At 32.7% G+C, this 14,181-nt stretch overlaps 2 protein-coding genes across 2 annotated transcripts in view; both read left to right on the top strand.

Moving 5' to 3' along the window:
• The window catches only part of LOC127863027 (leucine-rich repeat-containing protein 40-like), an 81,177-nt gene that overhangs the window by 31,535 nt on the left and 35,461 nt on the right, over positions 1-14,181 (top strand). The window lies entirely within an intron of this gene.
• The window catches only part of LOC127863038 (hippocalcin-like protein 1), a 113,546-nt gene that overhangs the window by 94,774 nt on the left and 4,591 nt on the right, over positions 1-14,181 (top strand). The gene's annotated exons all lie outside the window — the stretch shown is intronic.

Genomic DNA, 14,181 nt, shown 5'->3' with positions numbered 1-14,181 from the left:
CTACAACAGATTTGCAATTGAAAACACTGACATATGCAATACGTAAATATCTATGTTACTACAACAGATTTGCAATTGAAAACACTGCCATATGCAATACGAAAATATATATGTTACCACAACAGATTTGCAATTGTTATCACTGCCATATGCAATACGTAAATATCTATGTTACTACAACAGATTTGCAATTGTAATCACTGTCATGTGCAGTACGTAAATATCTATGTTACTACAACAGATTTGCAATTGAAAACACTGTCAATCAGAATAATTATACGTCTTTTTGTGTCTACGTAACTTCAAGTTTATGTTTTCGATCAACAACTCGAAGTTTCTCTATCTATCGCATATATTGAAATACAGGCGCTGAATGTACTAAAGTTATTCTCTTGCGTATAAACAGAGGCACTTTACTTTGTTGTAAACACAACTTTGGTCTTCAAACCCGGAGTGCGTTAGTTTTTTAGTCAACACCACAGTGCGTTTACGTTAAACACACATATGCCTATTACATCCTCATTTTGACAGTTCAGTCATGATTATCATTCTCGTCGTCATCATCATCATCAGCATCATCATCATCATCATCATCATCATCATCATCATCATCATCATCATCATCATCATCATCATCATCATCATCATCATCATCATCATCATCATCATCATCATCATCATCATCTTCATCTTCATCATCATCATCATTACCATTATCATCATCATCATCATCATCATCATCATCATCATCATCATCATCATCATCATCATCATCATCATCATCATCATCATCAAAGTCCCTATCATATTAATGATTATCACAATAACTAAATTCACAATCATCATATCATAATGTTTCCATCATTATCATCATCATCATCATCATCAACGTCGTAATTGACAACAGCAATTTTCCCGTCACTAGATTACCAATATTTTAATAAAGAAAGATGAACAATATCCCTTCACTTTGATATGAACATTTCAGGAATAATCATTCTGGTTTCTGAATAACTGCTTCTGATGACGATGAAGATTATGGCTGTGATAAGGATAAGGATAACAATAACAATAAATATCTTTAAAAAGATATACGGCGTTGATGCGACCATGTATTTTAATGAAAGTAGTGAGTGATATTAAGATAATATATTGTAATGTATTAACAAATACAAATGAAGAACGAGAAGAGGTGAGATTGTCTGTTTCATTGTCAATAAGTATTGTAATGACTAGGTTTTCATAATTGAACGAGTAATACATTAGTTTCAATAGGAAAAGAAAACATATTCGCCACTGAAATACTATGAACATAATGTTGGAATGAAATAAAAGATAGTGTGTTATAATGTGTACAGGTGTTAGTAGAATGTAAACATAAAAGACTCAATATTGCAAGCATCATAGTGATATGAAATTTTTGCAGAAAAACAGAACTTAAAAAATGAACAAAACAAAGTACAAAGAAACATATTTACACTAATAAACGCAACTATGGATTATAATAAATCAAAGACAGATATATTTCCAACACCTATATATTTCCTTAGTATCGCGGGCTACCGCCCCCAAACACCCGCTTTGTCGATAGTGGCATACAACTGCGTGCCGGTAAAGTGCAATCTAGCTTGTTTTTTTACTGTTTAGTGTGGCCGCTACGGCATGTAAACAATAGATTCTTTTAGTTGTAGAGAAATGTGATTAATGCTATACTGCTTCGTAAACTAAGGAGAAACGTTTCGATGTAATGTTTTGTATCATGGCAGTTTTAATTTATTGTAATTTACAAGTAATTTACAATATATTCATATTTCAGTTCAAATGATATGCATCCAATGTTTTAGTCTGGGAACCAGACTACCAATGTTTACGGTGATTTTTGTATTATTAGCCAATGCACAATTCGGGTTTATTCATTTCGGATCTATCATGAATGAAGGTCATCTAAGGTCAAAATGACGTTAAACAGCTATGCCGAAAAATTGTGAAGATGAACATATGGATTATTTACCACTGCGACCCGCTCATAGTCGACGATCACTTACAACAAACACCGACCACAGTACACGTGTTAAATTCCAAAATCTGGTTCAAAGCAAAGTGCTTCCATTCAGTAATAGGAGATGAACATCAATTTTGGCTTGCGGTTAAACAGGACACAATTCTTTTTTTTTCTTCAATAGTATCAACACCGTATACAAATAAAAATCTAAAATGGTGAGGGGTTCGTTTGAGCTATTGCTTTTCAATACAATCTGCGCAGTGTTTATTCAATACATTCTTTACGTTCATCCATAAATAATTGTTAAATCATGCACTTGCGGTTTAACAGTTATAATTTTAGTACACTGTTTACATGTTTTAAGGTTCATGGGGGGGGGGATAAAATTCATTAAAACTTCGCTTTGGTTTTTCTTCATTGAATGTGGTACAATATGGTCAAACTATATATCATTTTAAAGCTAAAGACGGATAGAATAACATAAACACATTTTTGACATTCAATATTTGTGTGCTTTATTCATATTTTGGTTTAAAACCAATACATTTTTACACTAATTTACAAAATCTCAATCTAAAGTTAGGAAGGATATGCACTACCTTAAGTTGAATAAATACAAAGCTATATACATATACAAGGTCAAGTTAGCAACATTTCACAGAAAATTATTGTCATAAAACAACAAATGAGTTTTTATTCAACTGCCTTTTTAGGATAAATATCCTAAACAAAGTTCTAAAAATAACTACTTTTTAAAAATCCAGGTATGGTGGATAATAAGAGTCACAATTCTATTTCAAAGGCTTAACAAATTTGTTATTTATCTCTCAACCAAATTGCAAATTTAAACCATCTCAAATTGAAATAGATTGCAGACGACATATAAAATTGTAAAGATATAAAGAAATTGGCAAAACGATTGATTTTATATTTCGATTCATTCTACCCATTTTGAAAGCGTGGCCATCGCTGTGATCCGTAGAAAAACGTGCAAAACAAATCGGTCGAAACCACGTGCAGTGGTGAGTAAACCGGGTATGTGTATACACATACCTGACAAAACACATACTTATTTTGATAGTTGGGTGGCAACTAGTAAAAAAACTATTCACATTAATCAGCAAGAGATCGCACTAAATAACAGAAATGACCACGTAGAGATATCATCACTTACCCTATTTCAAATATTTTCCAGCTGAAAATTGTCCCCCACACGTCTTTTTTAGTTTATTTGTATTGCTTTTCTGGAGCCGTAGTGCATCTCACAGAATACCCACCCAACTTCCGTTGTTTTCACTTTCGTTATTAAAAACTCCGTTTAAAAGAATTATTTCTACTTTTAGATTGTTAAAGCGATGTATTATTATATATTATCAATAGAATAGTATACCGTGATGAATTGAACGGAGTTACGTATCGATCTTTCTGTCAGTCTGTAAGCGTACTATTTTATGCGCAATAATATAATACATGTGATTCGACAACGATTGTAAACATTGGTGAAATGCTTCTTACATAGTTATTCTTTTGAGTGTTTATGAGGTCTGATCGTGAAATTTGCAAACATCAACGGAAAGATTACAATCCAATGCATTTGTCATCGTATACCGTTTGGAATGTCAATTAGGCGATGAGTGAGTTTTTAGCATGTTTCTTTCTATTTTATTAATTCAAAAATGGCTGCCCCCATGGTGATGAAATGACATGTGTTCGAGTTTTGATATTTCTAGATATGTAACCTTTTTTACTATTTAAGCGTAACTTGCCCTCGTCAATGTCGATATTATTCACTAGTTATATAATTTTCCGCCGAAATACGTGGAATAAACATGATTCAGATTTTTGAAAATAATGTATATTTTAGTGTTAAAATCGCTTTGTATTTTGATTGATTTTGTGGATGTTATGATACGTTGATGTACAAAATTGGTAGCTGTTTGAAGGAAAAACATCCTTTAAAGCATATATGTATACATGTTCAATGTGGCACTCTTCCTTTAGTCAAATTTGAGTTCAATGCTAGGGGTCCCACATTTTTCAAAATGAAGCCTCTACATGAACCTTAATACAAACAATCGTTCATATATCTATTCGTTTCAATTAAATGTATCGCCTCGATAGCAACTAAATGTTCACCTAAGTCACGCGTAACTAAATTTATCTGACCTCAATAGTGTTGCTTAAATCCGAATTAACACTAACACTATTGTATGTGTACAACGAACATTGACTGTCAACATGTTTTAAAATGCAATCGTGTTAATGTATTTACTTAAAAACACATGTCTCAGCATAAATATTGAAGAGGTATGGCCTGTGTTTACCTTACGTAAACAGCACATTCACCGACTAAACGTAAATGGCTCAATCATTTAGTGAGAGGACGAATTCGGCATTGTATAATTTCATTTCTTGTTACTTAAAAGTTAAGCATGCGCGCAAATCAATAAAAAAAATATATTAAAACTGTTTAAACATATTAAAGCGTAATCAACTTCTTCCTCAAAACGATGCATGCGTTTGAAATATTATATCATATCAAAACGGTTATTCTAATCTCCACGAATAAGGAACTTTTTAACACAAATTTTGTTATGTAAAATCGCTTGATGATTCTCTCAAGGTTTGACCACGTTACTTGGACGTTTTGTATCTCACTGTTTTGCAGTCATTCATCCATGCTATAAAGTTTCTGTTGCCGCTGAATGTTTTCATAGATTAACCCATACAAATAATAAAAATTGAAGTCTTCTTAACAAAATGTAAAACTTTGATTATCTCTGCTCACTTCAAATGGAACTCCTATCTTTGCGCGAATGAGGGTTTCATGTGAAACGTGTGTATCTCATATAGAAATGTTAAACACATACAAAAGATTAATTGTAATTAAATCCAATGCTATGGACATTACTGGTTGGCAAGCGTCAATGAAGGAAAGGCACAAATGTAACTTATATAGAAAAAAAAAACTTGCTTTAAAGTTTATCAAATTCAATTAAATTGATAAAAATAAAAATTGCGTTCTTGGCATTGTCACATTTATTGTTTCAATTTATAAATGTTCAGCATAAAGTTTACATATCTTTATAACTACTACAGATATTCAACTTCAAATACATCGCCGTGGTCTTTTTATCAGATGTCTGATACAAAATGTATTTATACTATCAATGCGGATGTCGATCGCGTTATATTTTTATAACCAAAGTGTTGCTAATTGAAAGATTTATTTTACATTTATCATGGGAATCGATTATGTTATTAATGGTAAAACTCAATTTATATTTTCGAATACCAAATTCCTATCTGAACAAAGATCAATCATGCACATACAAAATAAACCACTGTTAAATAAAAGATTAAAGCAGATACGTATATTTGAACGACTGAAAAAAGTCAAAATTACAGGCATGTATGCATAAACGAGTGGGCGTTATATTCGTTAATTGAAAGTAATATTATGTAAATACAAACACATTATATGAACCTTATCATTATTATGCTTTTAATACATCATTTGTTTATTCGATTCTGCTGCTATCTCTTATAATAGGTAATAAATAAATTGATAAATCGAAAAATCGATCAGTAGATAAATGGATTAATACATATATACATGAATACATTAAAACATGAATACATTAATACAACATTAATACATTAAACATAAATACATTCATTAATTAATACATCCATGCATTAAAACGTTCATTAATTCATACATGCATACTTTTAAAAATGGTAAAAACAAAACAAGGAAGTATTCTTATCATACCACCGCATTTATATATGCCTGATATAACGTTGCCTGATATATTTTTTTTATATCATGGTCAACAGGAAGTTCTTATATCAGTCAATAAATCAGGCTCGGCACGAATAAAATATCGACTCGGCAAGCCTCGCCGTTATATTATTCTTAGCCTCGCCTGATATACAGAGAATAACAGGTTACTGCCTGATCTTTTTGTAATATATCAGGCAAGGGTTATTTTATGCGTGCCGAGCCTGATATATTACAAAACGATGGGACAGTAATCTGTTTTTCTGTTTATAATACCACATTTTCCTAAAAATCTGCAAACCAATCCATTTTTTATATTGAAAATGTACGGATCCCCGCTGATTTTGCTGATCCGGCTTTTACACGTTGGCATACATGTAACAACGGCGTTCGAAAAGACGACATAAATAATCGCTTATTTTTAACATCGTATGGAGAAAAAAAGTTGTTTGCACTACGAATGAGAAGAGTACACCCGCTTTTATTATAATCGTCTTGAATTGGAGATGATGAATGGACTGCAGCGATAAATTTAATCGAAGAACATGCTTCAACGAATAGTTTTGAGACGCTATTTTGGAGATGTGTATTGAAATTGGCATTTTGATGATGGTGTTAATATTGATATAAGCGTGTTTAATCGTTTGTTAAATAGTTGAGGATTAGCATACAGTTAGCATTTGTCTTGACTTTCAGTGCAACACTTGCTTATGTAATGACTATATCGATATTTAAGATTTATTGGCCCATTGATGACGTCATTTAACTCCTGTAGTGCGGGCTGTGGTGATTTAAAAAAAAAAGTTTTTTTTTTATTTATGACTTTCGACTAGAATAAAATATGTACGTTCTTGGTATCAAATTGTTTGTTTTGTTGAACCTGATTCATGTTGATAGAAATTGTTGACTTTATTGCAAATCCCACGTAACTCCAAACATTGACTGATATAAGAACTTCCTGTTGACCATGATATAAAAAATATATAAGGCAACGTTATATCAGGCAGATGTCAATGCGGTTGTATGATAAATTACAAAACGATGGTACAGTAACCTGTCATTCTCTATATACTCGGTAAGGTCAGAGATTGCTTTTATGTCTTCACGATAAAATTGCTTATCTCTATGTCCAATTCCGTTGTTTTTTTCCTATTACTTTATTTTGTTTTTGGTTTTTGTATGTATTTAAAATAACAACATAAAGGGCAGGTGTCCAATAGTACTTTTTACCGAAATTCCATAACTGCATATGTGTGACGTGTTTTCTATTCATACAGACTTTCAACGCGCACCATGCCATAACAGGAAAGATTTGGGAATACGACTTTGTTTAAGTTTAAAAGAAAACAGTCCATAGTAAAACTGACGTAACGATCCTTGCTGAGAACATATTCCAAGCGTTTTGTTCGGACAACATCGGTTATGATGACTTCGACGAGTTTTTTGTTTGACTGAGTATCGCTGATGTATGAGCAGTGAAGAACCGGAGGGGAAAATGAGATGACTGCGATGGGTAGTCAAAGTCTACGAGTGTATTGTGACTGACGCAGATGTAAGCACTGCGATGAGTGTTCAACGCGTATGACAGAGACACAGCGACTCCATAGAAAGGCATGATATGCTAGTTATTACTCGTGTATGTGGTTAAGTGTTTTAGCTATACAATAATTTCACCCTTTATTTCCTTAAGTTTTGGATTGGTCATAAACGGTTTAAATTAAAATACAGTTATTTATTCACCATATAGTGCATTATGAAATCATTCTTTTACAATCCATTTATAGACATCGTTTCCGTTTTTATATAAAAGACAATTTCGTATTCGTTACATCTTTTCCATGGAAAGAAATGACACCTCTTTCTTATTTACGTTCGCAAAACAGGAGTTATTCAAAAAGCGTTATGAAAATGAATGCCATGAAGGCCATGAAGGCCAATATATGTGTTTACTTTTTGACAGCTATTTACAAGATCGTGCTGTTAGAATAGAAAAGGGTCTTCTGAGCAGTCATATAAGTTACTAGCTTGAATCATTTTATAACAAGGTGTCAACCGCTTGTAAAGATATGTTCCATAACATGTAATTGACATTGCCTTAATATTGAATTTCGCTATTTCAATGCCTGACAAGTCATAAATTGTAACAAGATAACGTGATATATTCAATTTCGAAATTGGAGACAATATTGTTTGGGTTTCTGTATCAACACAACTTAGCATCACAAAACTTGAACAGGCAATTCATTTAAATAATAAAAATATAACGTGTATCATTTTTCTTTTCTTTTTATTACTCAAGGGGACGTTGAGAAAAATTAAGCGGCTTATAGAGGGCGAATGCTCATGTTTCAGTTTCTCAAACGTTATTTTTTTTAAAGTTGCAACACTTTAAAATCCTTGTCTTTTGAGGATAATTCAACGAATGATGATTTATTTATTCCGCTCAACACTATTACGATTGTAAATAATACATAAAAAAATATGCTCGAATGTACCAAGTACCAGTATAATTTACGGTTCGTTTGGTACGTAGTATACTATATAGATTTATAGATTTATGTTGATTTAGTAAGGTTATTGACGCTATTGCAGGTATGGAAAGACTGTGGTTAATTATCACCAAATCGACAGTATTAGTCCGTTTTCATTGATTTAAGACTTTGCTCGGCAAGATGTTTTAAAACGATTTCTGCATATTTTTCAAAGTTAAAAGACCCTGATTGTAGTTTAATTTCAAATTAGTTTCAAATTGAAATTAAGTAATTTTTATAACATGTTTGGCCGTAGCCACGAAATGTATGTGTTTAACAATTAAATCATATGTCTATAGTTCAGTAAGGTATAAACTTTGCTTCTAAGTTTGTAGCACAACGCGAACGGCGCAAGTTTTTATTTTGTTAGCTTCTACATATGCAATTACTTTCGATTTCAACAAAGACTTCATTGTTAATTTTCTTTAGATTTAGATAAGTTATTTGTGAAATACACAGGTCCACATGAGACTTTGTCAATGCATCGTGCTTTTGTTGTAAACAGAAAAATCGAATCTGCATTTATTGTTTTAAAACAAACACGTCGACTCGGTGATTCGCTCAAAAAATGAAAAGAAAAAACAATTTTTTAACCATACTTAAAATAAATAGCATACAAATAGCATGCGCATCCTTGAATTAATACGAATTCAACCTATATAAACAAATTTTATCATATTGATGGGGATTGTAAATGATGATAAAACACATGCATTTGCACACACCTAGTCACAATCTTTTCTCATTTAACAACATATGTATGCAAAATGTTTTTTTACCAATTCAGCAATTATGGATGTTAAAGGTGTGAATTTCCGCTGCTGTTGCAACACAATGCTTAAATAATATTCTATTTAAATTCTGTTCAGCGAAGACTGTAACCAAGTGACTATATTTAATGTTTTCGCTTCGTAAAATATGACTTTCAACGCAATGACTGTATATATGATCCATACGGAATCTGCATCTTACCGGTTACATTTGACATCCTGTTATTATCCGCGATAATACAACATCAAATTAACAGGTTTTTTTTCAAATCGTGCTATGAGAATTGTGCAAATGTGCAAATCAATAACTTTTGCTCGTCGGATTCAGTGTTGACGAGAAGAGTTTAAACGGCAGTATCAGCTAGCTTTCGAAGATACGAATGTACTATACAATTAGACAAGCGTTTGCGAAATAAGTACATAATGATTCATACTATGGCTAATAAACGACAATTTGAAGTTCTGATCCGTTAGCCAGAAGTATTAAATAACCACGTATCGGAATGTTTTTTACTGGCTGTTAATCATCGATAGTGCACTCGCTATTTCGTTTCTCATATGATCTGAAAAATACGAGAACTATACTTGGCATTGGATGACCTGCAAACTTCTAGTTAGATTCTTGCACAGAATTCACTCGTTCAACAACTTTAAAATCACTGCCAATTAATTCAATATATAATGAGTTTTTGTCTGACTGGCCTTTTATATGCATACCCAAATAATATTCTTGTTTTTTTTTAATTCATGCGAATGAAAAGGTAAAATCATTGGTTATTTTTAAAAATCAACAATTAAAAATAGAACGTGATTTTTTTCTTAATAATTGGGAATCAAAATCCCCTTTCACTTGTGTTTTCGGGTCGTGGCACGCGTGGTTACGGTCAAAGCATTTTTGATGGCGAGCCGCCAAACGAGTTTGCGGATCGTCTGTAAGAAGAAGCAGACGAAAACAAGTATGGCAAGATAATGTTCGAGGGGTTCCGAAACGTTTCCGAACCTGATGCCACGCTTGTGAGTATGTGACTCCCCGCACATGTATGGGTGTCGCAAAGACCATTTTGAAGTAAACAAAAAAACATTAAGAAAGGCGAATGTAATTCATACAGTGAAATAATTTAGTCGAGTGAATCATCGATTCTGTTGTTCTGCATTTTGTGTCTGGCAATGGTCTGTGTGTTTGTTGTTTATTTGAAAACACAACCGGAAAGCAGTCAGATGTAAAATGCGAATACATTTGAATTTGCTTTGAATGTGCGAAGTATAGCTGCACAGGAACCAACAGTTTTGTAGTTTTTTTCTCTAAACGTAAACAATACGATGTGGAACTCGTATACGTTTTTATTAGGGTATGTTTGTGAATAATCATTGGATCGGGAGGCAAACTATTGCCATCTTGTAATCAGTTCAACGGTTTGAAGTAGATAATAATTAAGTGTTTCGGGCTTACGACAATAAAGGTATTATAATCTTCAAACCTTCAAGACGTTTCCATTCAATTTCATATAATTGACAGTATTCCGTATTTAATTCTGGCGCCAGTCCAAACTTATATGAATTGTGCGGTATAACATGACTACATACGGGTTTGAAGAGAGATTTATAGTTGATGACGTGCAATTATAATGCATTGCATTGTATTTAAACAAGTTGTTCTGACATTACTGACCTTCATGTTTGATTTGTTCTCGCGGCTGTCATTTCTTCCAATGCTTCTGTCACATTGGTACATGTACACTTATATCGAGATTATATTTGCCACTTATACATGATGTATGCACATGTGAATTGTTTATATAATGATCAGATAAACGGGCCTTTACTCAGTATTGCAGATCGTACGTTTATCATAGGTATTTCAAAAGTTTTTGTTTACTGCATGTTTTTATTATTTAGCCACTATAGCGACATTGACGATTCTCGAAAAGAGTACACATTATAAACATATCGGGTATTCCCTTACGCATTCGTTCGATGTGAATTCTATCTAAAATGAGTATATTATTTAACCGTATGAAAAAAAGTGAACAATTCAATGAAGTTTTCTAGGTTCGGGAATAATGGAAATAAAATAAAACGTGTGTGTTTAAACTAAATGTTGGATAGAAATGCGGACGATATCTGCATTTAATATTCTTATTTAAGATATCTCGTGTATAGCACACAGACAAAAAAGGTGGCAATAAAAAAGTTTGGCTGACCTACGCATGCTATTTGTTGTGTTATCGGAAACAAATATATACATGTTTAAGCCTTATACATGTAGTAGGTCTGGTAATCTGTAACCAACATTTTAAATTACGCATCAACAAACGCTTGTGCAAATAACCTCGAAGAAGAGTTATTAAGAGGTACACGTGTTTATGTTGTAAATGAAATAGCTCAAAGGTGTTTTATAAGTTATTTATACGTCATCAATTAATCAATTTATCATTATTGATAAGCAATCGCGGGCACACGTAATAGCTATTGATTTAGCACGTAATAAACATCGCTTGCGCACGTAATAGCTATCGCTACTCCATGTTATGGCTTTCGCGTGTCCACGTCATGGCTATCGCGTGCGCAACAAAGAGCGGGACCTCTAGGAGCAACTCGTTACCACGACCGCACGTGGGATTACACAAGTGTTGATGTAGGTCAAACCTCATATATAGGCAATACACGTTCTGGATAAATTATGGACGAACAGCGGTGAAATGCTATACATTTTTATTTACGATTTCGATTGATTATTATCAACGAACATATTTTTTTAATTTATGTCAGGTGTGTTAATTTTCTTTGTTTGAATATAGTACATACATTCTTTTTAAAACTGTGAACAAGTCCCTCGAACATTGCACATGTATTTTGCGAATTAAATGACGATCAAGTTATTACCGTATGTCTTTAAGACCTGTTAATTATCTTCGATTATCATCATATCGGGGAAACACCGACCATGTTTTATTCACACAAACGTGCTTCACGATGACAGACCTTTTTCTTTTTTGCCGACCTTGAACACATTTATTTACCTCGTCACTTCCTTTTTTCAACAATCAACCCTATAACGATACTTGACATTCAATTTTTTCTATGAACAAGCATATCGATTATCATTTAAACATTTGTGCTTAAAGAGTTATGTCTTTTCTATCTCGTTATCTGAATCAACACGGTGATTATCGTAAAAAGTTTGCTGTGACTAATTGAACGAAAGCTCGTCAGTAAGTGTCTTCAATTGTAAGTTGTAACATCGGAACTGTAGAATACCAGCATACAGACATCGTTTCATTTTGTTTTCAAAAAGGCGTTCGCACATTTATTTTATAAAAGGTACTTCAACAAAAAGTCAAGATACCAATCTCCTATTCACGTTCTCAAATTAGCCTCGAAGATTGTACGCACATTAAACAAGATATAAAATATTACAATATATGCGTTTACTTTATGAAAGGTTTTAACGACAAAAGTACTCTTTTAAAATCCGTATTATATCCTTACGTAAAGCATTAAATAAATGGCAAACTGTCAACTTTCTATAAAGAAATATCCGAATACATTTTTAAAACGCTTCTATAATCGTGTATATCGTCATTGGAAAGCTTTACAACGGATACATTGTAATGAAATAACGTTTTATCAACCGTCTAGATATTGGGGAACATCATGTGTACATTTAAAGGCATTAAAAACATATATTTCATTTGAATAATGCATATGCCACTAATGTTGTATTTAATGTTTGACATATTCAGGCTTGCTGATAAATAAGTTTTGAGGAAGTGTTTACTTAATCCAGAGACGTAGATAACATCTACGTCTCTGCTTAATCTCCGGTTTTGCAAACAATACATTAATGAATGCTGAAATACTAAAACGTCACTATTAAAGGGACCGTCCAACAGATTAACGCGTCGTTCGACGCGAATCGATATTTTGGGAAACTACAAGGATTGCTTAGATAGCAAAAAATACCTTCGAAGTTGACGTGAGCGTGGATGGTCGAGTGGTAAAGTCGGGAGACATTTTACTCCAAGACTCCATGAATCTAGGGGTCAGTGGTTCGAGCCCTGTAGAGGTTAACGTTTTTTCTTTTTTTTTTTAAATTGTATTCTTATTTTTTAATGGACATTTTTAGTTCAAATGTTTAAAGTTACCAATATAAAGCATTTAAAGCAGTTAATGACAAGCTTTAATACATGCCAAAATCTGTTGGACGGCCCCTTTAAATAGTCTCCAAATTGAAATTCATTATGCGAGAGTAAGTGATGCGAATATATGAATGAAGTTCTGTTCAAATAAACTGGAATTTCACGTAACAATATTGATTTACAATTTGTGCTATTCCCATGTTTTTCAAATAATAAATGTATAACAACGTGTACGTATGTGCTGCTAACTATGTTGTAAAGAACTAAAGAGCGCGGAAAATAGTTTTTCAAACTAGAAGCAATTAAAAAAATGCATCATGATATAAAACGATGTTGAAGACATCTTTTCGATCATGTCACTCTTTGCTTAGATATACATTGTATTAAAACATTTCAATATGTGCTAAGTGGATGGATGTTTTTCAGGCATTGGGTCGTGGGATTAACCAGACCGGCAAAATAATACTTAAGTTCTAACTTAAGGCACACAGGCTGTTAACTTTCAGAATGTCTCATCATTCGCTTCAGCTTCCTACACAAAAATATAACCAATTGCATGTATAAAACGCACAATTTATCATGCATTTTAATGTTGCTACATGTATACATCGTTTTAAACTTTCATAGTTTGTTAACTGTAAAGATCCAATTAGCTTTTATAACGGATACGAGTCTTTTTTTGGAACGTACCATTCGTATCCTAAAAAAACGAACGTATCCTCTTTATTTGTAAAATGTGATATTTATTTGTATACGATATTAGTTCTTATCTCACTACGATGTGTCCTCTTCAATTGAATAATACAACGAGTTCAACAAGACATAATTAATGTTTTGGTTTCTTTTAATGTGGTTATCTTTAAAACACATTTGGATTTTAGTCGTAAAAAACGAAAGCAAATACCAACCTTAACTCTTACCGATATCTTCCCTTTTCAAAAATGTTATATATTTT

The sequence above is a fragment of the Dreissena polymorpha genome, chromosome 16, assembly GCF_020536995.1.
Source record: "Dreissena polymorpha isolate Duluth1 chromosome 16, UMN_Dpol_1.0, whole genome shotgun sequence".
NCBI lineage: Eukaryota > Metazoa > Mollusca > Bivalvia > Myida > Dreissenidae > Dreissena > Dreissena polymorpha.
This window is presented reverse-complemented; position numbering and strand designations above follow the sequence as displayed.